Source organism: Coenobita brevimanus, chromosome 101 (assembly GCF_032717465.1).
Source record: "Coenobita brevimanus isolate Jiangsu-jjx chromosome 101, ASM3271746v2, whole genome shotgun sequence".
In the NCBI taxonomy this organism is placed as follows: Eukaryota; Metazoa; Arthropoda; class Malacostraca; order Decapoda; family Coenobitidae; genus Coenobita; species Coenobita brevimanus.
The window spans coordinates 37,705,053-37,732,380 of NC_137054.1; the positions used below are offsets into that span (position 1 = coordinate 37,705,053).

The window sequence follows — 27,328 nt, forward strand, 5'->3', positions numbered from 1 at the left end:
TGTTTTTAATATTTTATGAATTTACAACCACAAATGAAGTCAATAAACTCTATTCTTTCATTCACTGACGAAAACATAAAATACAATGAATGTTCACATCAGTTCATTTATCCTAAAAGAACCCCGTCATATTCCACACCTGTTACGGAATTTCCTCACATTGCCTTGACTCAAGCACAATATCAGACGACTACCATCATTACTCATGCACTCTAACCTGTAATTAACTCCACAAATAATATAAAAAGGTAGCACTTGTAAATACACAAATTACAATGTTTTACAACCAAAGTTCGATATAGCAAGGCTGCTTGGGAACAGGATAGACAGCTGTTTTTACTCTCTTCTCTCAGTATCACTCCTTCACTGTCAGCTATGTTTGCCTTGCAGCATCAACAATTAAAAATGTATGCTTCACTGATCATAATTTACTATAAACATTCATTTCAAAACATACTATGGTGAAAACATCCATTGTTACACCTTAGTAACACTGCTGCCTCCCAGTCGCTAGACAGCAGTCTCTACCCCTTCCTCTCAGTATCACTTCCTCACTGTCAGCGATGTTTCCCTTGCAGCATCAACAGTTAAAAATACGTTCTTCACTGATCACAATTTACTAAAAACAGACATTCATCTCAAAACATGTCGAGAATGGTGGAAACTATCTCTTAGCAACACTGCTGCATCCCAAGCGCTACACAACTGGCTCAACCCTCTTCTCCCAGTATCACTCCCTTACTGTCAGCTGTTTTCCTTGCAGCATCAACAATTAAAAATGCATATTTCTCTTACCAGAATTTGCTAAAAACAGATATCCATCTCAAAACATTCGAGTACTGTGAAAACATCCATTTTTGGTCTTAACACTGCTGCCACCTAGTCGCTATGGTACACACACACACACACGCACACATGTACACACCACATGCAACATTCGCTCACCTCTGAAACATTTACATCAGTCCGTTTTGGAGTACCCAGTGGCTTTATTATATGCCAAAAACATCAAAATGTATTTGGTTGTTCAATATAAATATCATCACTTAAGGATATGAAACATCTCAAACAATTTATTCATCCAAACATCGTCAGTGCAAGACTAAAGGTGTACAGCACCATTGATCCTAAATTTTCCATGGTTGCATCTGTCATGATCACCTAAAACCTATATTTACTTCATATTACTGACATGGTGAAAATTTCACTTGTCTTCAAATCCTGAGAATTCATCACTACTTCCCCCGAGTCCTGAAGCATCACTGGAAGTCATCACCACAGTCATCATCACTGTTTCACTGTCACTTTCATACAGTAAATGGTCCTCAGTACCATCCATTGAATTGCTTATACCACACCATACGATTTTAACTTGGCAATCGTTTTAACTGAGCACAGGCGATATTCAGACTTGGGGCATTTGATACAGCCCACATTAACCTCCTCAGTACATGTTTCCTGAACTGAATAAAATCATATGGCGAGCATGAATAAACTACCCTATAAAATACATTGCTGGGCTGAAGGGATTATAATAAGCGGATTATCAGTTCCCTAGCCTGACTCTTCCCACTCCTACTTCCTTAACTACACCTACACCAAACTCTCACCTACACCTTCGGATTCTGGTCGTTTCGGCCGTAACGTCCAAAATGGCAAAGATTTTACAACCTAACCTAACCTAACCTAACAAATTTGGACGTTACGGCCTAAATGATCCCCATTGCCGATCATGAGAGCTTTGCTTAGGCAGCAGAGATGCAGAGAGTGAACGTTGTCGATCATTCTGATCGCTTCGTCTGCTAAGAATACAACAGAAATGGCGGACGCTGATATGAATGCCCGTCAGGCACTGCTATTTCAGATATTGCATCAGTTATGCTACTCAGTGAATTTTATCCTATTTTCATAACAAAATACTGTAATTGGGTGTGCCCTGAGTTGCATAGACATTGCTAAAGTACTTCACTTGGCTGAAAAAGTGAAGCTGTAACTTCGTTAGCTTGCTAGAGTAGGGTGTACGCTAGACACTAAAACTGCTAAGTTGCTAAACCGCTAAACCCCTTGACGGTATTGGCCAGTTGAGCTGAAAACAATCCCGTGAATGCTTAGTGTTCTTGAACTTGCATGTTTTAATATCTGCTGCATATATACACTCACAAAATGTCTCAAAAGTAACTGACCTAATTAGGGTTACTGAATTTCCATATGTGACGAAAGTCTGTTTTGATGACTTGGCAGTTTCACTAGCCAGCATCTCTCCAGTATGATTGCTTTGCTAGTTAGTGAATGGATGGCAAGCAAAGTGGTCATGATTGCCTTTCAGAAGGTTAGCAGACAGTTCACCAGTGAGCACGTTAGCTTGTTAGAGTAGGGTTTACGCTAGACACTAAACTGCTAAGTTGCTAAACCGCTAAACCTCTTGACGGTATTGGCCAGTTGAGCTGAAAACAAACCGTGGATGCTTTGTGTTTTTGATCTTCCGTGTTTTAATATCTGCTGCATATATACACTCACAAAATGTCACAAAAGTAACTGACCTAATTAGGGTTACTGTATTTCCATACGTGACGAAAGTCTGTTTTGATGACTTGGCAGTTTCACTAGCCAGCATCTCTCCAGTATGATTGCTTTGCTAGTTAGTGAATGGATGGCAAGCAAAGTGGTCATGATTGCCTTTCAGAAGGTTAGCAGACGGTTCACCAGTGATCATGTACGTTAGCTTGCTGGAATAGTGCGGATGCTAAACTGTTAAATTGCTAAACCGCTAAATATCTTCACGATGTTAGCCAGTTGAGCTGTAAACAAACCCGCGAAAGATTTGTGTTTCTGATCGCGCGTGTTTCTTAAAATCTGCTGCATATACACACTAGTGTATATTATTTTTAAAAATAAAATCAAGTCTGCATACTGTAGAAAACACCTGTGGTTGCTAAGCATTGAGATGATCATCTTTATAAGAGTTTCTTCTCAGTGAAGCCTAACTAACCTGCCTTAGTCTAACGTGCAGGATGCATGGGGATATTTTAAGGTAACTTTGAGACAAAAAAGTGCGTCTTATATGCCGCGAAATACGGTATATATATCTATATATATATGTATATATATATATATATATATATATATATATATATATACATTTATCATTATATATATATATATATATATATATATATATATATATATACATTTATCATTATATATATATATATATATATATATATATATATATATACAGTACCCTCGCGTCCAACACGGTAATATTGTCATGCATGGGTCCCGTGTTGGACCAAAAACGTGTGGGACAAACAACAGAGCTTATGAGGAAAAATGAATTATGTCGCAACCCTAGGAAAAGTCACCCTATATACCTACCATATACCTATACATATATTAGTACTACTGTAATTATAATAAATGGTATTGTACTACGAATGATAACTAACCTTTTAGGATAGTGTTGGTGGGCTTGCTGGGAATGGAAGGTGGTATCCGAGGCTGTAGGTAGTCCTACTGGGTCCCTGGAGGATGGCTGCTGGGGTCACTAGCGGGTAATGGCTGCTGCTCCTCCTCAACCTGCCTCATAAATCCTTCGATATTCCTCTCCCCTTTCTTCTGCCTCTTGATGAATTCTAGCTTGGTGGCCTGAGGGAGGTGCCGCTGCTTCTTGGGGTTCTCAGAAGGCTTCCTAGGCATCATGAGCTGAGTAAAATGCAGTAGCAAGGGCAGAAAATGCAGCGAGAAAAAAGCACCATCCAATGCGAATTATGCGACTGAGTGGGCACCGCAGTGGCGGGAGAAATTTAAACAAAACGTCACGTGAGAGAAGAAACGTTTTTCATTGGGCGACATCACGATCACGTCACGATAGTGGGCGGGGGAGGCTACTTGATTGGAAGTTTTGATTGGCTGCCAGCGTCACGGGAACGTCCAGTATAACCGTGTTGGACCAGAGGTGATCGTGCTAGAGGCGAACTCTGCAGATTTCGCCCACTTCTCGGAGCTCCGACCTTATTATGCTTACGTACCCGTTTTATAGTACTTAAATCGTATTAAATCGTACTAATTTTTTGCTCTCCGTGCTGGACGTGAATCGTGCTGGACAAACGCGTGTTGGACGCGAGGGTACTGTGTGTATATATATATATATATATATATATATATATATATATATATATATAGTGTGGTAGATGGGGGCACTCACCATCCACTCACTTGATGTAGTGCTGCTCTCGTGTGTCTGCCCTTTCCTCTCCTCCATCCTTCTTTCCATCCATCCTCTTCTGTTTTTCTTTCCTTCATTCTTTCCTTCCTCTTTCTTCTGCCTGCAGGTGACTTTACACTCCCTCTTGTGTCTTTCTTTCCTTCATTCTTTCCTCTTCCTTCTGCCTGTGGGTGACACTACACTGAGTGACAAGCCAAATGGTTTCCTGTACACCATGAAACCATTTACTATGCTGGGTGGTAACCATATAACCAAATTTTGGCTCCTGATGGTTTAGTAGGTAATAAAGGTGCTCCAATTGGATTGAGCCGGTGAAGGTTTATGTCCAAGGGATGGTTGGGGTTTATTGCTCATGTATTGCCACTCAGGGATGAGTGAGGCTGGTCACTCTCATCTTAAATGCCAGGACCAACTTTCCTAGCCCTAGGCTCCTACACTCCTCATGGGGCAACGTAGGATTAGATGATGAATGGATGATATATATATATATATATATATATATATATATGAGGAGTATGAGGTGTCTGAGGAGTATGTGTGGAGTGACGTGTATGGATCGGGTGCGAAATGATGAAGTGCGAAGGAGAACTGGAGTTGTTCGGGAGATGGCTGGTAGAGTTGAGCAGAGGGTGTTGCGATGGTTTGGGCATATGGAGAGAATGGATAATGAGCGATTGGTGAAAAAGATAACTAGAGCTGATGTGAAAGGTGTAAGGCTGAGAGGAAGACCACGAATAGGGTGGATGGACAGTGTGAAGAGAGCGTTGGATGCGAGAGGGATGTCGGTTGAGCAAGGAAGAGTGGCTGTGCGTGACAGAAATAAATGGAGAGAAATTGTGAATGAATAAGTGATGACGCAGCCCTGTGGGGATATTCTCCCGCATTTGGTCTGATCAGCTAGTCAGATCAGGTGCGGGTAAGGGGATGGGTCTGTTATGATGTGGCAGGGGTAAACCAGTTCTGCTGTCGGGCCCTGCTGCGGATGTCACTGATTGCATTGTTCAGTTTACCCTTGTGCGGTGTGGTGCGGTGAGGATCTGTCCGTTCTCCCCTTTGGGGCTAAGATGTGAATGAATGTGTTTGAATGGATGAGTAAATGGGGAGTGTGTTGTCCTGTCTCGGCTACCTCCCTTTCCTTGGGGGAAGCAGCCTAGGTATATAGATAGATAGATAGATAGATATATATATAAGTAATACCTCCAATATCCGACGTAATAGGGCCATAGGCAGGTCCGGATAATGGTCCTGTCCGGATGTTGGGCGCCAGCTTATGGACTTGTACTTATGGACCCTAACTCAGAGAAACACCTATACAACTCCCTGTGGACATGCATAGCACCTATTTAAGACCCAAATCACACCAATAAGGCACATAAAAGACTGAAATAAATGCAAAAGAAGTATAAAATCAGGGTTTTGAGGTAGGTTCATACAATATTAAACATTCTGGGTACTTTTTTTTTTTTTTTTTTTTTATGCGAGGAACAAGGAACCAAAGGCCATGAGCCCGCAGTAACAGTTCCCTCCAAGAGAAAAACAAAATACAACATAGAGCCAAATTCAAGATCCAATCATTTTGAGATGCCTGGACACACTGCGTTTGAAAGACTGGAGATCATAGGCAGCAGGAAATACAGACAGAGGGAGACAGTTCCAGAGCTGACCTGTTGCATAAAATGAAAGACTGGGAGTAACGGTTAACTTTTGCATTAGAGAGTTGGACAGAAAAAGGATGAGAGTTTGCGGCCAGACGGGTGCTACGCGCCCGTCGTAGAGGTGGAGGAATGCAAGCAGACAGTTCAGAGGAGCAGTGATCATTAAAGTAGCGATAGAAAAGAGATAAAGATGCAACAGTGCGGCGAAGAGACAGAGGTTGAAGGGAGTCAGTAAGAGTAGGAGAGTTAATGAGACGAAAAGCCTTTGACTCCACCCTATTGAGAAGAGCTGTATGTGGGGAGCCTCCCCACACATGAGAGTTGTACTCCACACAGGGGCCAATAAAACCCCTGTATAGAGTCAACAATTGTGCAGGGGTAAAGAAAGAGCGGAGTCGGCTTAGCACACCCAATCTCTTGGAAGCAGATTTTACAAGAGATGTAATATGATCTTTCCAAGATAAGTCCCGAGTAAATGAAACCCCAAGCATGTTGAAGGATGATGCAGGATTAAGCTGAATATTATTAAACATTAGTGGGTATACCTGTGGAAGATTTTGTCGGGTTGATAGGTGTAAGAACTGAGTCTTAGATGCATTAAAGACAACCATATTATTTTTACCCCAGTCAGAGATACGAGCCAAATCAGACATTAGGTGTGCCACAGCGTCATCCCTTGCTTGTTGAAGTAACTGTTGAGATGGGCGTTGCGGGAACCGAATGGAAAGGTGAAGGGTGGAGTCGTCAGCGTATGAGTGGATAGGGTTAGATGTACAGCTTAGAAGATCATTGATGTATAAAAGGAAGAGAGTTGGTGATAGGACAGAGCCCTGAGGAACACCACTGTTGATAGATCTAGGAGAAGAACGATGGCCGTCTACAACAGCGGCTATAGAACGACCAGAAAGGAAGCTAGCGATGAAGGCACAGATAGAAGGATAGAAACCGTAGGAGGGCAGTTTGGAAATTAAAGATTTATGCCAGACTCGATCGAAAGCCTTTGAGATGTCAAGTGCAATGGCAAAGCTTTTGCCAAAGTCCCGAAAGGAGGATGACCAGGAGTCTGAAAGGTAGGTGAGAAGATCGCCAGTGGAGCGTCCCTGACGGAACCCATACTGACGATCGGAAAGAAGGTTGTGATAGGAAAGATGCCTTAAAATTTTTCTATTAAGAATTGACTCGAAAACTTTTGAAATACAGGACGTTAAAGCAATTGGACGATAGTTGGAGGGTTGGGAGTGGTCACCCTTCTTTGGGACTGGCTGAATGAGAGCAAACTTCCAGCAAGAAGGAAAGGTACAAGTTGACAGACAAAGGCGAAAGAGTTTGCCTAGGCAGGGTGTAAGCACAGAAGCGCAGTTCTTGAGAACAACAGGAGGGACCCCGTCAGGCCCATATGCCTTGTTAGTACTGAGGCCAGTGATGGCAGAAAATACATCAACTAAAGAAATTTTAATGTCAGCCATGAGGAAGTCAGAGGGGAGAAGTGATGGAGGAACAGCACCGGAATCGTCTAAGGTAGAATTGGAGGAGAAAGTCTGTGCGAAGAGATCTGCTTTATCAGTAGAAGAAATAGCTACAGAACCATCAGAGTAGAAAAGAGGAGGGAAGGATGATGAGGTAAAGTTGTTAGAAAGATTTTTGGCAAGGTGCCAGAAGGAGCGGGAAGAATTCAAGTCGGAGAGTTGAGAGCATTTAGTATGGATGAAATTATTTTTAGTAGAGCGAAGAACAGACTTAGCACGATTCCGGGCAGAAACATAAAGATGATGTGATTCAGGGGTGGGTTGGCTCCGGTACCTTTTGTAGGCCCTCTCCTTGTTGCGGACAGCATTAGAAGAAGCGTGATTAAACCAAGGCTTTCTTGCATTAGTCAAAGGATATGAGAAAGGAATGTATGCTTCCATGCCCGAGAGAATAACCTCCGTAATGCGCAAGGCACACTCAGATGGCTCCCGGCCACGGAAGCAATAATCATTCCAGGGAAAATCAAAGAAGTACTGCCTGAGGGCCTCCCAGTCCGTGGCTCCAAAATGCCACAGACGACGTTTCACTGGAGGGTCCACAGGCCGTACCGGAGTGATAGGACAGGTTAAGGTAATAAGGTTGTGATCGGAGGAGCCCAACGGAGAGAAAAGATTAACAGAGTAAGCAGAAGGATTAGTTGTGAGGAAGAGGTCATGTATGTTGGAGCTCTCTCCAAGGCGGTCAGGGATACGGGTAGGGTGCTGTACAAGCTGCTCTAGGTCATTAAGGATAGAAAAGATGTAGGCTTGTTCTCCAGGTGGATCCGTGAAAGGAGAGGAGAGCCAAAGGTGGTGGTGAACATTGAAATCTCCAAGAATGGAGATTTCAGAGAAAGGAGAAATGGATAGAATGTGTTCCATCGTAGAAGTAAGATAGTCGAAGAATTTTTGATAGTCAGTAGAATTAGGGGATAAGTAAACAGCACAGATATATTTAGTCAGAGAATGACAGGAAAGCCGAAGCCAGAGTGTGGAGAATTCAGAAGAATCAAGTTCAGGAACATGAGAGCAAGATAAGTCGTTGCGTATATATACACAACAGCCACCTTTGGCTTTGAAATGAGTATAGAGAAAGTAGGAGGATACAGAAAAGGGTTTGCTGTCAGTTGCCTCAGACAGCTGAGTCTCCGTTAGAAAAAGAAGGTGAGGTTTAGAGGAGGAGAGGTGGTGCTCAACAGAGCGAAAGTTAGAGGAAAGGCCGCGAATGTTGCAGAAAGGAAGAAGAAGTCAGACCGTGGTTCCAGGCACCTTGAGTCGTCACCGGGAGACGGGCAGATGGTGGGGGCATTTATGGTCCCCCCCCCCTGGGGACTCCGAGGCTTGATAAGACGACGCCATTTTGGTAAATTTTGAATAGGAAGTGTAGTGTGTACTGTGCATGTAGTTTGGTGACGATAGTTAGAGAAATTTGTGCTGGAGAGCATGCTGGCCTACTCTCTGTGTAACTGAGACACTGAAAAAGTTCAGCAAAGGGGGATGGTCAGGAACTAGTCCTGAGGGCTGATGAAACGGGAGCTCCAGCACTCCCTGTCATCAGCTTTCCATCCACCTCGGGACTACTGCCCTGCTCGACTGGTGCTACAGTCTACTCCTCAGAAGTGCCTGGCTCCTGGACTGGTACTTATGGACCCTAACCTAGCCTAACTCAGAAAAATACCTTCCTACTGCACATGCATAGCTCCTAACACCCTATTCACACCAATAAAGGACATTAAAGAGTGAAATGAGGTGTTTGAGGTAAGTATAGTATGGAAAAAAGTACAGTATGAAACATTCTGCCTACTTACAGCAAGTCCATGGCCATCTTGATGAATAACCGCCTCCTCTCGGACTCTAACAGTAAGAAGGATTTCCTGAAGCACTTGCAGTACACTGTTCATGAAGTCTTGCACTGAACTTAGTCATTCGCAGTCAGAAGTCCGTTCTCTTCACAGTGCGCACTCTTGTCTAACTTAAGCTCCATTGTAACTTACTAAGTGTTGCACTCTGCACTTTAACTTTTCCCACTCCTCTAACCATTTTCTTAAGCAAAAACAAACAAGTCTATTTACGTTAAATGTTGTTTCAAAATTGTCATCTCACGCACAACTGTAAATCCTTAACAAAACACACTGTTTTTTTCACTGCACAACACTGTATATTCCCGTGTGGTCTAATGGAGAAGTTCTTGCTGTTTAATCACTGTCAGAGTCCGAGAGCATCACTGGCAGGTGACCTAGGGGTGCGTCGCTGAGTCGTGGTGATGGCGTACCCACTGCAGACGACTCTGAAGACAGACGCAAACTCACATCGAGTGGTGATCCACCGTGGCTGATGTGCTGGGCTGTGGCTCGGAGCATGAGGGCCTGTCTTGGGGAGACAACGGAGTGGAGCCAGGGCTGGGCACAGTGGGGGTCACAGGTCTGAAAAAAATGTCAATGGTTGATTGACACAAGGACCGACGATTCTGACGATTGATGATGCGCTGCCGAAAGCACGCACTTGCTCCACAAGTCCCAAGGGCCCCATCTCCCTGTCGCAGTCTGGGTGTTCCAGGTAGTCGAGAACGAACTCTAGGTGTTCCCGGAGTGCGCTCAGCTTGGGGATGGCTGGAGTAGTGTCATGCTGAGAGGTGTCTGCATCATCATCGCCGTCCTCGTCGGAATCTTCAAGCTGGGTACGACACCTGCAACTGAAGATGCGATCTCGATATCAGACAGGGTCTGATACCCAGGATTGCCCTCGTCGTCATCCAACCACTCACGCACATCGTCCACATCAACATCGTTGCCATGCATACGTAGCCGTGCATGGAAGTCATCCACGTCAAACCCTAGAAAATCGTACTCCACATCCGTTCCGAGAAGCAGACGAGACCAACCATTTTCTAGAGTCTTGACAGGGACTTCCTTCCATGCACTGGCCCAGTTGTACATTGCAGACTTGATGTTGTAGCGGCGAAGATTTTCCAAAGTCTGCTGGCCTCGCGTGTCCCGTCCCACCTTGCGCTCGTCCTCGTCCTCGAGAACAACCATCACCTCGTCCAGGAACTTCCGGTGGTATAGGCGCTTTGTTGCCACGATCACTCCTTGGTCCATTGGTTGGATGAGAGCAGTCATATTAGGTGGCAGAAACATGCACCTAATGCAGCCATTCTCAGCCACCAAGTCCTTGTCGCATGGGTGGGCAGGTACAATGTCGAGGAGAAGGAGGGCCTTTACCTGGTCGCGCGGGATTCCCAGTGTCTTCGTCTGGTAACTGATGACCTCCTTGACGAAGTGGCGGTGGAACCAGTCTTTGAAGATCTGGGCTGTAAACTATCTCTATCTATATACCTAGGCTGCTTCCCCCAAGGAAAGGGAGGTAGCCGAGACTGGACGATACACTCCCCATTTACTCATCCATTCAAACACATTCATTCGCATCTTAGCCCCAAAGGGGAGAACGGACAGATCCTCACCGCACCACACCGCACAAGGGTCAACTGCGCAAAGCACTCAGTGACATCCGCAGCAGGGCCCGACAGCAGAACTGGTTTACCTCTGCCACATCATAACAGACCCATCCCCTTACCCGCACCTGACCTGACTAGCTGATCAGACCAAATGCGGGAGAATATCCCCACAGGGCTGCGTCATCGCTTATTCATTCACAATTTCTCTCCATTTATTTCTGTCACACACAGCCACTCTTCCTTGCTCAACAGACATCCCTCTCGCATCCAACGCTCTCTTCACACTGTCCATCCATCCTATTCGTGGGCTTCCTCTCAGCCTTACACCTCTCACATCAGATCTAGTTATCTTTTTCACCAATCGCTCATTTTCCATTCTCTCCATATGCCCAAACCATCGCAACACCCTCTGCTCAACTCTACCAGCCATCTCTCGAACAACTCCAGTTCTCCTTCGCACTTCATCATTTCGCACCCGATCCATACGCGTCACTCCACACATACTCCTCAGACACCTCATCTCCATTACATTCAAACTTTTCCTCTCTGCTACACCCATATTCCATGTTTCAGCCCCATATAACGCAGTCAGTACCACAACACCCTCATACAGCCTTCTCTTTACATCCATTCTAAGCGAACGACATTTAAACACTTTTTTCATTCCTCCCAGCACCTTTCCTACTTCATTTATTCTAAACTTCACTTCTGCATCTATTCTTCCATCCACAGCAACATGTGACCCTAGATATTTAAAACAATCTACCTCCTCAAGCAACTCACCATTCAAAACTATATTCATCCCCCTACCATCTATCAACCTCGTACACTTCATCACTTTACTCTTATTCTCATTTACTTTCAGTTTCCTCCTTTCACACACCCTTCCAAACTCCTCTACCAACTGTCTCAATCTCTCCTCTGAATCAGTCACCAGTGCAGTATCATCTCAAACAGCAGCTGCTTCAGATTCCACTCTCCACCATCAACATTCACCAGACTCAGACCTCCACCTAAAACTCTTGCATTCACCTCCCTTACAACACCATCCATGTAAATATTAAACAACCAAGGCGACATCACACATCCCTGTCGCAGCCCCACTCTCACGGGAAACCAATCACTCACAGCATTTCCCACTCTTACACACGCTCTACCATTTACATAAAAACTTTTCACCCCTTTTAGTAACCTACCATCAAGTCCATACAATCTTAAAACCATCCACAAAACCTCCCTATCAATTCTATCATACGCTTTCTCTAAATCCATAAATGCCCAAAACACATCCTTGCCTTTCGCTAAATACTTTTCACACACTTGTCTCACAGCGAACACCTGATCAACGCATCCCCTCCCTCTCCTAAAACCACACTGCTCATCACGAATCACTCCCTCTGTACCCTCTCTAACTCTCATAATTAACACTCTGCCATACACCTTACCTACAACACTCAACAGACTTATACCCCTAAAGCTAGTACATTCATACTTATCACCCTTGCCTTTATACAACAGGACCACACAAGCACTTGCCCAGTCAATTGGCACCATACCTTTCTCAAAACACACAGTCAACAATCTTACTAACCAGTCAACAATAGTCACTCCACCACCCTTCAGGCATTCCACAGCACACCCATCCATACCTGCAGCTTTCCCTGTTTTCATCTCCTTTACTGCCTTCTCCACTTCCTCCTTCGTGATCAAAGAATCATTCAACTCTCCCAACACATTTTTTTTTTTTTTTTTTTTTTTTTTTTTTCTGTGACCGACTCTGGGCATAGGCTTCACAGCCTGCTTTCAAGGCCCAGTAGTCCTCCTACGTACCACACACCTTCTATCCGCCACAGTCTCAGCCACTCTTTCCTCCTCTACATTTAACAATCTTTCAAAATACTCTGCCCATCTCTTCCTTACTGCATCCATCTCAATTAACGTCCTTCCATCCTCTGCTTTTACTCGTTCTTCCTTCCCAGACTCTCCCTTTCGCACCCTTTTCACCTCCTTCCAAAACATTTTCTTATTCTGTTGAAAATTCTCTGTCAGCCACCTACCCCACCTCTCATCTGCTGCCACTTTAGCATCACGCACAGCCCTTCTCGCTCTATTCCTCTTTTCCTTATACCTTTCATATGACATCTCATCCTTCCTCTGTAGCCACACTTCATATGCACGTCTCTTCTCAGCCACAGCCATACTTACTTCCTCGCACCACCATTCACTTCCTTTTCTTACACCACCACCCACACGTCTCACACCACACACCTCTTCTGCATGCCCCACCACAGCACTCTTAAACAACTGCCATTCCTCCTCCGCGCTGCCATTTTCCCGATCTTTCACTGCGTTCCACTCATCTTTCAATTTCTCCTGATACTCTATCTTTTTCTCTCTTTTATCCAACTCACTCACTTTCAAAACCTCCCTGCCACACCTAACCCTCCTAGCTCTCACCCATCTCTTACCTACGATTAACTTTCCCTCCACCAGGTAGTGGTCAGACATACCTCCACCCTTCCCTCTTAGAACTCTCACATCCAACAATCTTCCTGTTACATTCCTAGACACAACCACATAGTCCATCAAAGCTCTATCAACAACCCTTCCACCCTCCTGTCTCACCCATGTATACTTATAAATATCTTTCTTCTCAAACAGCGTATTCCCAATCACCATCTCTCGCTCAACACACATCGCTATCATTCGTTCCCCATTTTCATTTCTTCCAGGCACACCATGCATGCCAACTACGCCTTCAACTGCTACATTTCCCACTCTAGCATTCAGATCTCCCATCATTACCACATTCACATTCGCTCCAAAACTCTGCAGACACTCATCAACATCATTCCAGAAAGACTCCCTCTCTTGTTCATCCCTTTCACTACCAGGCCCATATGCACTCACAAACACCCACAACTCACGTTCAAATTTCGCTTTCACCCACATCAGTCTCGATGACACCTCCTTCCATTCAATCACACATTGCTCTACTTCCGGACTCACTAACAAGGCCACACCTTCTCTTGCCCTTCCTCTATCAACACCTGACAATCTTCCATTCACACTTCCAAACATAGACTCCCCCTTCCCTTTCATCTTCGTTTCACTCAAAGCTAACACATCCAACTTTCTTCTCACAAACATTCTCCCAATCTCCTCCCTTTTAGCCTCAATCGTACTACATCCACGCACATTCATAGACCCAATCTTCAGGGTACAGGGATAACTCCATTCCCCATCCCTTTCTCTGGCCTGTCTCTTTTTAGGAACTAAAAAACAGAGGAGGGGGTCCCTAGTCCCTGCACCCCACCCCTTTTAGTCGCCTTTTACGACACGCAGGGAATATGGTGGCAGTATTCTTCCTAACACAACCTGGCCGCAGAGTAGTAGTACCACCCCATAGTGCGGCCAGGTTGTGTCCCCCCTGCCACAGGGATGACGACAGGAAGGACATCCATCACCCCACGAAGACACCGAGGCTGCTTTGCACGGGCAACAATAACGGGCTTAAGCCGGTGCATGCCGTTAGCATTGGCACAACACAAAGCAGATATCCATTGCTTGGAGAGCTTGCGGCCAGGTACATGCTTCTCCGTCTCCTCGGCTAGAATGTTCGTTGGCAAAGAGCGATAGAATAAACCAGTTTCGTCAGAATTGTAGACTTGACCAAGAGTGAGGCCCTCCCTGTCGATCAAGCCCTTCATCTTGTGCCGAAACTCGTCAACTCCATCCTCATTAGCGTCCAAAGCTTCGCCATGAGCTTTACGGTTGGTAAGGTCATGCCGTAACTTGAACGCGAAGAGCCAATCCTCGGATGCCTTGAAGTCTAGGGCGTCGTGAAGCCTGGCGAACTTCTCAGCAGCAGCCTTCAGCTTCGTTCCACGTACCATCACACCAGCAGCACATTGCTGTCGATACCAAATCAGCATGGAGCGGTCGATTTCAGCAAACTTGGGAGTAAACATCACCTTCCTCTCCACGTTGCGTTTGCTTCTCGACGAGAAGTCAGCCGTGTACTGCATGAGTTTGTCTCGGGATCTCTTGATATCGAACAAAGTAGATCGGGCCAGGTTGAACTCGCGGTGGATGCGGGAAGAAGACCACCCTGCATCTACTTTCTCCAATATCTCCCGTTTCTTCTCAGGAGTCAACACCACTCTCTTCCTCTTCTTAGGCGGCGGGGCCATCATCACACACACTAATAGGAGGCCCGAGAGCAGCAGGAGTGCCTGCAGTAGGTAAGGAACCACTACAAAAGCGAGCACGTGGGCAGCCATGACGACGAGCGTGCACTCGCGACGAGAGACGGGCGGAAAGTGGGGAGGATGCAGGGACGCTCTAGTGGACGTCGGAGGAATGACGCGCCACAACAAAGCTCTCCCGTGCCATGCTCGCCAAGTTCAAATTACGGTCGGGAAACCCCCCCCCCCCCCCTTTTTTTTTTTTGGGGGGGGGTTTTCAGACCATTTTGGGAATATTGGATCCCGGGACGATTATGTCCAGTTAGTGGGGATGTTTGGATATTGGGCGTTCAGATATTAGAGGGATTACTTATATATGTATATATACAGTAGACCCTTCTCTATGTATCTATCTATTGCCAGACGCCATAATCCTGTAAGGGGTGGCCACTTGACTTTGAGTTACCTATTTTACAGGGAGGGGCACTAACCCTCCACCAACCCACTTGTTGACACGTAGGGAGCACGTATGGGTTGGTTATATGGTAACCACCCAGCATTGTAAATGGTTTCTTGGCTTACAGGAAACCATTTGGCTTGTCACTCAATGTAAAGCCACCTGTGAAGGAAAGAAAAGCAATAAGAAGTGACATGAAAGATGGGAGAAATAGGAAGAGAGGAGGACAGACACAAAAAAAGAATGATAAAGGCTAAGGAAGAGATAGGTAGCACTACATCAAGTGAGTGGATGATGGTCGCCACCACCTACCTAATTTTCTCATGTGAGGAAATTGCTTCCGCGGGTATAAGTTTCTGTGGATCAAATTTATTTTAATACTATACTATACACTGTAACTTAGTTTGGAATTGGCGCACAACTTGCACTTCATTTGTAGCTACAGTTAGCACATCTGCGCCCACGGGCATTCCCACCACTCCACCAGTCTTATTGTAAACACCAGTCAGCGTTACTTACATCGTCGTCGCTCTTCTCGTGTTTACAACTCTACTTTACTTCATTGTGTAAGTGAAAAATGGCTCCCAAGAAACAAGTAAAGGATAAAAGCAATCCTTCTAAGCCAAAGAGAGACCGTAAGGTGTTATCTGGCGTCCTGTCAGTAGAGTCAGACTAGTCTCACAGCTTACCTACAGTGCCGCCACACATCCCGTCGCCTCACCACATTGGCACTGTAGGAACTGCACTACAATCTCTGCCGTCATCGTACAGCAATCATCATCGTCATACAGCAATCGTCATCATTGTACGAAGGTTATGAAGAGAACACAGTCTTTTGGTGAGAGTTAAGATGTATTTGTAATATTCTAAAGTATGTTTTTATTTTTTCAGGGATGTGCTTAGCTTATGTGGAAATAATATGCCATTTTGTGATGATGACTTGAGTATCCGCGAAATTTGTCTTCCGTGGGAGTCTCTGGAACCTAACCCCCGCGGATAACTAGGGTCTACTGTATGTACACTCAAACCTCGATTTAAGGGACTTCCATTTAAGGGATTTCGGATTTAACCCCTTAACTGGGGGGCGTCACTTTTGTGATGCTTGGGAGCAATGGATCATACCGCGGGGCGTCACTCTTGTGATTCTGTGTTATTTTGAATTCGCCCGGGCTTTCAAGTGTTGGCTTGTATCATCTATCAGTACTCCCAATGTCCAACACTAGTCAGCACTCCTAATCTCATCTGTACTCCCATCCATTGTTGACAATTTAGCCATTTCTCCCCGTTCTTGACTCCCCTCCCTACCTCCCCTCCATTACCCTCTTCTCTCACCTGCCCGGCCGTGCTGCGCTAAGTATATCTTCCCCGGAATTTTCCACTGATTTCATCCATTGAAATAAGCCCTGTGCCCTATTCTTATACCGAATAATATATACAAAAAAGAAATAAGGTAAGTGATAGTGCCATACACCTGGAATTGGCAAATTATCACCTGACAACACCTCACGTGCACTCGTTCGCTAATTTTCCCTGTTTATTTCCCCATGAAATATGCTGTATAATCTGTGCTCATAATAAAAATATATTTAAGAAAGGAAGGGAGAAGCCTAAGTGATATTTACATTCACCTGGAACTACCTAATTTATTATGTATTGTTTAGATTTCCTGCCAATCATTTCATAGCGTATATATTAGCAGCTGTCACCATGCTGACGTTGGCAGCATTTCACTCCCCCTTGGCCACCACAGTGTTCAGTTTACTGTCGTCTTTCAAGGTGAAACCACGTCGGATTCGCGCCTGTCCAATTCCGCTGCTTTTTAGCCCCATGCAAAGGGCCCTGTGACCTCTACCCCCTGCTAAAGCTCATGTGGAAAGGGGTAAAGGGCTAAATGACTGCTGTGGAACGTGAACTGGCTAATTTATCAATGAAAATGATGGACAGTGACTATGCTGTGGAATGTGAACTGGCTAATTTATCAATGAAAATGATGGACAGTGACTACGATCTTTCTGGTGACTAAAAGAGTGCAAGTGGAAATGTAAATAATGTGTAAACAGCAAGTGAAAGCAATGAATGTAAATAAAGTGGGCTCGCACAGTGCGCGTCACCGCAGTGCACGATTCGCCTTGTGCACGAGTGACCAAAAATCATAACCAAAAACCCTTTAATGTGCGAGTTTACCGCACAGAACGCGAGGCAGAGGCAAGGAGTGGCTCAAAAATGCCATTTTCTACTAGTGCGCGACCACCCCTCACAGAGCACGTCACGTGTCGTCATGTTGATGTGCCAGACTGAATCAAGTTGAGCAGCCTAGCGTGATGGAAGGCAGGACTGAGCTGTGTATGTCAGACATTAGCAAGATCCTTGCTGCTGTGGATAAGCTCAAAGAAGAGGTGAAGGAACAGGAAGTGAGCAACCTAAGAACGGAGGAGCTTCTGGTTGGTATCGACAAACTCTTCCGTTTCTACACAGACAGGCACAGGGAAGAAATAAACAGGAGAAGACAGACGCTCATAACAAGCTACACACAGCGGGCACAAGTTGGTGAAGTAGCAGAACCATCGACATCGTCTGCTCCTGTTCCTGTTGAGGATGAAGAGGATGCAATGTCAGAAGTGTCAGCATTAGACTTTGAAGGGTTTATGGCCGAAGTGAGTGACTTTGATGCTCCTGGGGAAGGTGATCAAGAGGAGTCTGCGGAGGGAAGTGTTGGTGCAGTGGGGAGTGCGGCGCTGTAGGTGTTGCCACCTCGGAACCCCTGTTATTTAAGGTCATCAGGCCTGTTGTCTACTGTTGTTAAGGCGACTACCCATATTTTTGTTATTGTAGCTATAGCTTTAGGACAGTGTCTGAAACATATGACCTTTATTATGTCTCTAAGGGCCAAAAAATATCCAGGTATGAGGGGGTACCGCCCATATGTAATTATTCCCATAAGATTATGTATTCCTAGTACGCGAATTCCCAGTGCGCGAGCTCGTGCACCGCCCTATTTCTCGTGCACTGTGCGAGCCCACTGTATAAGTGAACAGTGGAAAATAATTTTATAAGTTACTGCAAGTGACAGTGCATAACACATTGTAAATAAAATAGAAATGTAACTAAAATAGAGAATGTAAATAGAAATGTAAATGAGTAGTAATGTAAGAATACGAGTATATATACTAGGAGTAATGAAAGTGAAAGTTTCACTCTAGCATGTATGAATACTATGAGTTATGAATGTGGAAGTGAAAGTGACAGATTCGCTCTCAATGCTAGTGTACAGGACGAGAAAGTGAATGCTCTGTATTTTACTGAAAGAGAAATTAAATGCCTACAGTGACAATAAACTACTATTACTGAAGGAAACTTATGGATAAAGACTGCAGATATATATAAGTGTTATATAGTAATACAGTAGAAATATAAAGTGTGAGTGTTTTTATGAATAATAAATGATAGAACACCAGCGGCGAACGAGCGTAGGTGGGAAGGTCATACGCGCTCGTAATTTTCATTGCTTTCACAGTGTTTTTTTTTTTGGAGTAAGGATTCCAAACTATTTGAAAATCATAGAATAGTGTTTCTAGTGATAATATCAGGCAGTGGTAATCATATTACAGGTTGTCGGGAAGTGTAAAGTGGAGACTTTGTTACCCAACTTCAGAGGTCTCCACAAGTCCTACGGTACTCGACGAAGGCTCAACAAACATCCCAGGAGAAAGCTGAAGATATGTGCCATATGCATATGTAATTTTAATATTCTAGGACTAATAACTGGTTTTTGGCAAATATTTTTAAAGAGTCTGTCAGAGCGCGACTGTGCCCGCGGGACCCGCAAGCCAAGCCAAAACAACCCCTCGGTTTAGGGGTTAAGGGACTCCATATTCTACCTGACAAACGGAACAAGACCATTTAAAAATGATACGTAATGTATAGGTTATACAAATTAATATGTTTATTTATACAGTACCTGTAAAATAATATTCATAATCGTATAATCATATAGACTATGTGCGTGTGGATGAGCGAATGAGAAGACAAGTGTTGGATGTAAGAGTGTGGAGAGGGTGGGGGAATGGAGTCTCGGACCATCACTTAGTGATGGCCAAGATAAAGCTGCAAAGAAAATGGATGAGGAGACGAAGGGGAAGACAGGAGGAAACAGCTCCTGTGAGAAGAGTGGAAAATTTGCAAGATAGTGAGAGAATGGCAGAATATAAGAGCATAGTGGAAGAAAGATTGGGAAGATATGAGCTAGAGCAGATGGAAGCTGTGGAAGACATATGTAAGATTTTCACGGAAGAGATAGGCGCAGCGTGTGAGGTGGTTTGTGGAGTGAGGAGGAAATGCAAGGGTGTGCAAGGGACAGCATGGTGGAATGATGAGTTGAAACGAGCTGTAGAACAAAAGAAGAAGGCATATAGTGAATGGTTAGCGAGTAGAGGTAGGGGAGAAGATGAGAGAGAGAGAAGAGAGAGGTATATGTGAGCAGGAGAAGGGAGGTGAAGAGACTGGTGAAGGAGAGTAAGAAGAAAGTGGATGAAGAGTTTGGGAGGAATCTGAGTGTGAAGTGGAGGGAGAGTAAGAAATTGTTTTGGAAGGAGGTAAAGAAAGTAAGGCAGTGTGAAAGGGGAAATAGTATGGGAGTGAAAGATAGGAATAATAGATTGTTAGTGGAGAAGAGAGAGAAATTGAAGAGATGGAAGGAGCACTTTGAGGATTTGTTGAATGTAGAGAGTGAGAGCAATGTGAGTATAAGTGGTTGGGGAATGGCTGGGAGAAGAAGAGATGAGAGGAGGGAGGAAGAGATCAGTAGGGTGGAAGTAGTGCAAGCAATGAAGAAGATCAAGTTGGGAAAGGCCCCAGGAATTGATGGAGTGTGTGGTGAAATGCTGAGGTATGGGGGAGAGATTGTTGTGGAGTGGATATGGAAGTTGTGTAGATTGGCTTGGGAAGAGGGAAGGGTTCCAGAGGACTGGAAATCAGGTATAATTGTTCCTTTATACAAAGGAAAGGGGGAGAGAGAAGTATGTGGTAACCATAGGGGTATTTGCTTTCTTAGTGTGACTAGTAAAATATATGGTAGAATACTCATTGATAGGTTTAGGCATATAGCAGAGGAGCTAGTTGGAGAAGAACAAGGGGGATTTAGGAAGGGAAAAGGGTGTGTAGATCAGATATTTGTTCTAAGATGTTTAGTGGAGAAGTATCTAGAGAAGGGAAAGAAAGTGTATGCTGCTTTCATGGACTTGGAGAAAGCTTATGACAGAAAAGCTAGGCAAGGTATGTGGATGGTATTAAGAATATATGGGGTGGAGGGGAAATTGTTGAGTGCTCTGAAGAGTATGTACGAAGGAGCTAGGGCTACGGTGTGAGTGGATGGTGAGCTGAGTGAGTTCTTTGATCTCAGTGTGGGACTGAAACAGGGTTGTGTGATGTCTCCATGGCTGTTTAATATATACATGGATGGGGTTGTAAAGGAAGTGCAAGGTAGGGCAGTGGATGTGGGGGTGGCTCTGATGAATGAGGGTGAGATTTGGAAGATTCCGGTGTTGCTGTTTGCTGATGATACAGTATTGTTGAGTGAAGATGAATGGGAGTTGCAAGGTTTGGTGAATGAATTTGGGACATACCACGTTGAGTACACCGCTTCCTGTCCGATCAGCGAAGTTAAGCAACGTCGGGTCTGGTTAGTGCTTGGATGGGTGACCACCTGGGAACACCAGATGCTGTTGGCATCCCTACGTGTCAAGTGGGGTTGGTGGAGGATTAGTGCCCCTCCCTGTAAAACAGTTAACTCTAAGCCCTTGGCCACCCTGTTTGGGATATATGGCATCTGGCAATGAATGAATGAATGAATGTGTAGGAGGAGGAAGCTGAAAGTTAATGTAAACAAAAGTAAAGTTATGGTGTTTGAGAGGAATGAAGTCACAGAATGTACAGTAAGGTTGGATGGTGAGGATATAAAGAATGTGAGTGCATTCAAGTACTTGGGTAGTGTGATGAGTAAGGATGGAACTTTGGGGGATGAAGTGCATGAAAGGGTACAGCAGGAAAGGAAGGTTGTTGGTTCACTGATAGCAGTGATGAGGAATAGGGAGGTGAGTATGGAAGTTAAGAAGTCACTGCATGATAGTATTGTGATCCCTACCCTGACGTATGGAAGCGAGGCGTGGACCCTGCAAGAGGGGAACAAGTCACTAGTGAGAGCAGTAGAAATGAGTTACTTGAGAGGAGCATGTGGAGTGACATGGAGGGACAGGTTGACGAATGAAGAAGTGAAAGAACGATATGGGGTGGATGTGGATGTGGTTGAGAAGATTAGGAGAAATACACTGAGGTGGTTTGGACATGTGGAGAGAATGGAGAATGAAAGACTGACTAAGAGGGTGTACGTAGGTGAGGTGGAGGGAGGGAGAGGGAGGGGTAGACTGAGGATGAGGTGGAGGGATGGAGTTGAGAGGTATATGAGGGAGGGGGGGGTGAGTTGGGGGGAGGGTAGTCAAATGGTGGGTGACAGAGCGACTTGGAGGCATTTTGTCTGCGGCCACCCTTTGCGGGATTAGGGCGTCAGGCTATAGATAGATAGATAGATATAAATAAGTAAGGTAATTGAAACAGACATTGCAGTTCATAATAATATTGTCGTTATTTGTGGTAAAACAATGAACATTTTCAAGTGAGGGACAAGTTGATTCCCCATTTAGTCCCTTAAATCAAGGTTTGAGTGTATATATATATATATATATATATATATATATATATATATATATATATATGCAGATCATTAAATTTGGGAGGAAGAGCTGGGACTTCAGGGGCTTAGATGTTGAGTTAATAATATAAACATGTAAGTCGATAGGTTTTTGATTATCAGTATAAATATATATATATATATATATATATATATATATATATATATATGCAGATCATTAAATTTGGGAGGAAGAGCTGGGACTTCAGGGGCTTAGATGTTGAGTGAATGATTAAACCATTTCAGTGGATATCATATTGATTATCGCTATATATATATATATATATATATATATATATATATATATATATATATATATATATATATATATATATGCAGATCATTAAATTTGGGAGGAAGAGCTGGGACTTCAGGGGCTTAGATGTTGAGTGAATGATTAAACCATTTCAGTGGATATCATGTTGATTATCACTATATATATATATATATATATATGTATATATATATGCAGATCATTAAATTTGGGAGGAAGAGCTGGGACTTCAGGGGCTTAGATGTTGAGTGAATGATTAAACCATTTCAGTGGATATCATGTTGATTATCGCTATATATATATATATATATATATATATATATATATATGCAGATCATTAAATTTGGGAGGAAGAGCTGGGACTTCAGGGGCTTAGATGTTGAGTGAATGATTAAACCATTTCAGTGGATATCATGTTGATTATCGCTCTTGTGCTTTGACTTTACTTGCATTATTAACCCTGTCTCACCCAGTATCTTCATGAGGAAAAGAGATCTGGTTAATGCAATCACCTGTGCCCCTGCCCCGCTATAGGACTGTCCAGCTCTTGGTCGGCCAAAGGCGAGCTCCTGTAATGAAGAGATTAACACTTTGGCACGCTGATGACGATATTCTCATCATCGAAGTAAAATATTCGCCTAAAATCCATTTATTGCTCAATATTCATGGGATATGGTTTAAAATGAGCTCCATTGTCTTCCCATTTTCTCTGTGAGTCATGACTGCCCCAGGCTGCCACGCAGCCACTCATGCCAAAAAATTATCAGTAACTTGTCATCTCTGGTCAAGGTCAGACCCTGCTTACCGCTGTGTCTGTTTACCTGCAGTTTTCCGTGGATTTTACATAATTTTCTGTGTCTTACTGCCTTTATATTCACTGTAAATCTTATCCGTGATGGATAAAACATTTATATTAGCTGCCTATGTTTTTTTTTACGTTTCATTATACTTTCTGTTATTGGTAATGCTTATATTCTCTTCAACCTTATATGCATAAATCCTTATAGAAAAATCTGTTGCAAAGAATTTAAGACCAAATCGTATAATATAGAGTGAGGTCAGATATAAGAAAAGAGTGTAAACATATGCAAGTAACTACGCGTTGCCTGGCAATGCCCAGCCGATTCTGGGGTGGTGCCGGCCGAGCACACCGGATGGGCCAAAATGTTAAGAGACTTGGTAATTTATAATGATTTCACACTATATAGTTCACTAGAGCTCAGCTACAGTATTTTCATTCACTTTTTACATCACATGTCCTGCTCAACCAATTTTTTTCATATTGAAGAGGTGAAAGGAAGGATGGGACTTGAATGTACTGGTGTTGTGATGAGGAGCAGCAGATTGAGATGGTTTGGGCATGTTGAGAGGATGGAGGATGACAGTTTGGTGTGGAGGGTGAGAAGTGTGAACGTTGGGGATTTAGTTGCGAGTGGCAGACAGAAAAAGATCTGGGACAGAGTCATAAAGTGTGACCTCAGTGATAAAGGATTGAATATGGAAGCTGCCAGAGATTGAGCAGCGTGAAGAGCCACCATTAGGTGACCAAGGCTGACACATGGAAGCATGTGTGCGCCTTTATAAACTATACGAATGATATGAAACCACTGCTGCACTCCTCCGTCCATATAGGGTGGGCAGGAATGATGAATATCATTTATGGCACTGGAAGGAATAGGAAAATTCCTGGTTGTAAGGGATGGGAGGAAAAACTCTTCTGCTATATTGAAGTATTTTGTGTCTGCAGTGAAGTGGTCACCAGCTTGAGTTGCTGCCATTGTATCTCCATAATAGAAGTTACTGTATTATGTTTGGTAGGTCTGGGGATTTTTTTTTTTTTTTTTTTTTTTTAAATACATCACCTAATACATAGAGTTCTAAGTCATGAGTAATATGAAAAAAGTTCAGTAGTGAGAGTAAGAGGGAGAAGGGATGTTGTCATAGGGAGATTAAACTAACTTTCTGTTTTAGGGTATTGATAGAGGAGAGTGCAAATCGCCTACAAGGATGAAAGGAGCACAAACGATGGAGGTGGTGAGGAAGAGATTATGGTTGTCTTTATTTTCTTGCAAGACTGTGTGGGAGAAAAATATTACATTTCTGCAGTAGGTGTTAATCGTCAAAGCCGTGAAAGCAACATTGTCGGTTTGTTTGATATACCAGAATGCACATTTGATATTATCAGTTTTTGTATTGTAACTCAATTGTAACTCATTTTGCTTCACTTTTGGGCACAGATTGCCACACAGCTAAACTGCATATGGTTTGCCGAACTTCTACTGAACTGCTGCAGTTTGAACACAAGGTTTGTATTAAAAACAAATGTGCTGCCCATTATTTAATTCCAGTAGAAGAATTGCTGAGAAAATACAGCGGTTCAGTGTCTTATCAGCAGATATACTCTTATTACTGCCTGACAGTGGTATCCACTTGGAGAGTTTGAAACTAGGGATTGAAACAATACTCATACTTCACTACTTGTATGTCTGTAAAGACATATTTACTCCTGGGTGACAACTGCACATAGCTTGCCACCACCCAATATCCCCATGAAGAAGGTGGAAAAAGACTGTGAGGAAGCTGAAAAGCCTTCCAAGCTCATAACAGTGATGATATGCTGAGAGTAGCAGCTTTAATATGAATTATATGAATTAAAGAGAGGAGAGTTAGTTTTATGAAAGAATTGAGAGAGGCAGGATTAAAATTGGTGTGTGAAATGCACTGATAAGATAGTGGGGTTTGGGACAGTGGTGAAAAAACTATGGGAGTATATCGAGTGGAGAAGGTTCAGTGGTATGGCGGGGTTGTGAGAAGAGTATGAGGGTAGGAAGAAAGAAGGTATACCAGTAGCTTTGCTGCCATCAGGAAGAATAATAAAGTCTGTTAAAGCATAAAAGTGTTATGATTCGAGGCTTGTGTTGTGAAAGCATAAGATAAGGTTAGTTATTTCTCTGAGGGTGTAGAAGCTGCCATTTAGGAGGAAAGAAGACAGTTCCGGGAATAGAAAAGGTTGATAACCAAGGGGAATACTTGACTGCTAAGTGTAAGGCCAGAAAGGAGGTATGCAGGGCAAAATCTGACTTAGCAACTTCTACTGGATAACCTAGTGCCGAAAGGAAGGCTGGGTTAGTTAAGGTGGCAAAGCAATTGAAGAGAGAAAAACAGGTATATCATAAATGAGCAGTGGTGAAGGAAAGGTAGTGGTGGCCAGTGAGGATATTAAAAATGCCTGGAGAGCATTGTAACCAGCTGCTTATTGAAGAGTTTTGACTGGAACAAGGAAGGTTGGGAGTCAGAGGATCCAGTGTTTGGCCCATGGTTTTTGATTGATGCTGCCACTATGAGCAGGGCAGTGGGTAGGATGCAGTTGTGGAAGGCATCAGGTGTGTCTTGGTGGTCTGCTGAAATGTTAAAGACCTCAGGAGATATGAGTTGGTTTAATCACAGATTTGATAAACTATATATGAGTGTTTTGTTCTAGGTAACTGGCTGAAGAGTGTGATTGTAAATGTGTATATGGGAAAGGGTGATGCCCTGAAAAGAGGAAATTATAGAAACTTCAGTGAAACTCTTGGACCAGATAATGAAGGTAATGGAGAGAGTTCTAGAGGGTATATGGGAGAGAGTAAATATTGATGAGATGCAGTTTAGGTTTATGCCAAGCAAAGGGACCACTTGTTGTCCAGCAGCTTCAGGAAAAATGTATAGGAAAGAAAAGGGAGCTGTACAGTGATACTTTGATTATTGTGCTTAATTTGTGCCCAACCCAGTGTGATACTGAAATAGCACAATAATGAAGGCACAGAACCAGTGGGATTTATCCTAATTGGTACTGGGCATCCCACTCATTAACCCAAATTTTCCCTTTTACATCAAATTATACTCTGTAAATACATTCATACGTACTGTTATAGGCAGTATCAGAAACACACATATGCATGATTACAGTAGGTTAATAGAAAGTGATGAAAAGGGCACAAAAGGAAGAAACATATACCATAGAGAAATATGAGATAGGCTTGATATAAGGGGTTCTGAGGCTAGGGGGTAGAGAGAGAGAGAGAGAGAGAGCAAAACCATTTTTCTGGCAGTAGGATAGAGGCCAAAATCGCCTGTCCGAGGCTAGGCAAACACCTCATAGGAAGTGCGTGAGGGATGCAGATTTCTTGTGTACAGCATTTTCTTCTTAACTGAATTTTCTTTCATTGTCTTCTTTTATAACCTTTGGATGTGATTAAAAAATGAATAAGACAGAGGGGTAGAAGTAAGAGGAGAGAGAGAGAGAATACGGTAAACTTTGTGCACTTCCTCTTTTCCTGAATATTCTCTTATTGTTTTCTTTTATAACATTTTGATGTGACTTGAAAATGAATGAGATATTGGAAATGAATAAGAGAAAGGAGTAGAAGGAGAGGGCAAAATCTTTTTTATGCCAATTGGGTAAAGGCCAAAATATCCTGCCTGATCTTAGGTAAATGTCTCAGGAAGTGGGTGAGGGACACAAATTTCTTTTGTATCTCTTCTTTTACTGAATCTTCTTTCATTGTTTTCTTTTATAATCTTTGGATGTGACTCGAAAACTAATAAGAGAGAGGGATAGAACTAAGAGGAGCATTAAGTGTGAGAGAAAGAGAGAGAGAACAAAAGTACATATCTCTACTGACTTCTGCACAGAGACAAAATCACCTGCGTGGACTTTGTGTGAGCATTATCTTGGCAAATGATAAGTGGGCAAGATATGCAGATGTCTTGTGTACTTTCTCTTTTAGAATTTTCTTGTTTTATAACCATTATATGTGACCAAGAAATGAATAAGAGAAGGGAATGAA

General features: G+C 43.4%; 1 protein-coding gene and 1 pseudogene across 1 annotated transcript in view; both read left to right on the top strand.

The window, feature by feature from the left end:
* The window catches only part of LOC145415135 (uncharacterized), a 197,386-nt gene that overhangs the window by 59,253 nt on the left and 110,805 nt on the right, over positions 1 to 27,328 (top strand). The gene's annotated exons all lie outside the window — the stretch shown is intronic.
* Positions 21,091 to 21,209, top strand: LOC145415235 (5S ribosomal RNA; annotated as a pseudogene).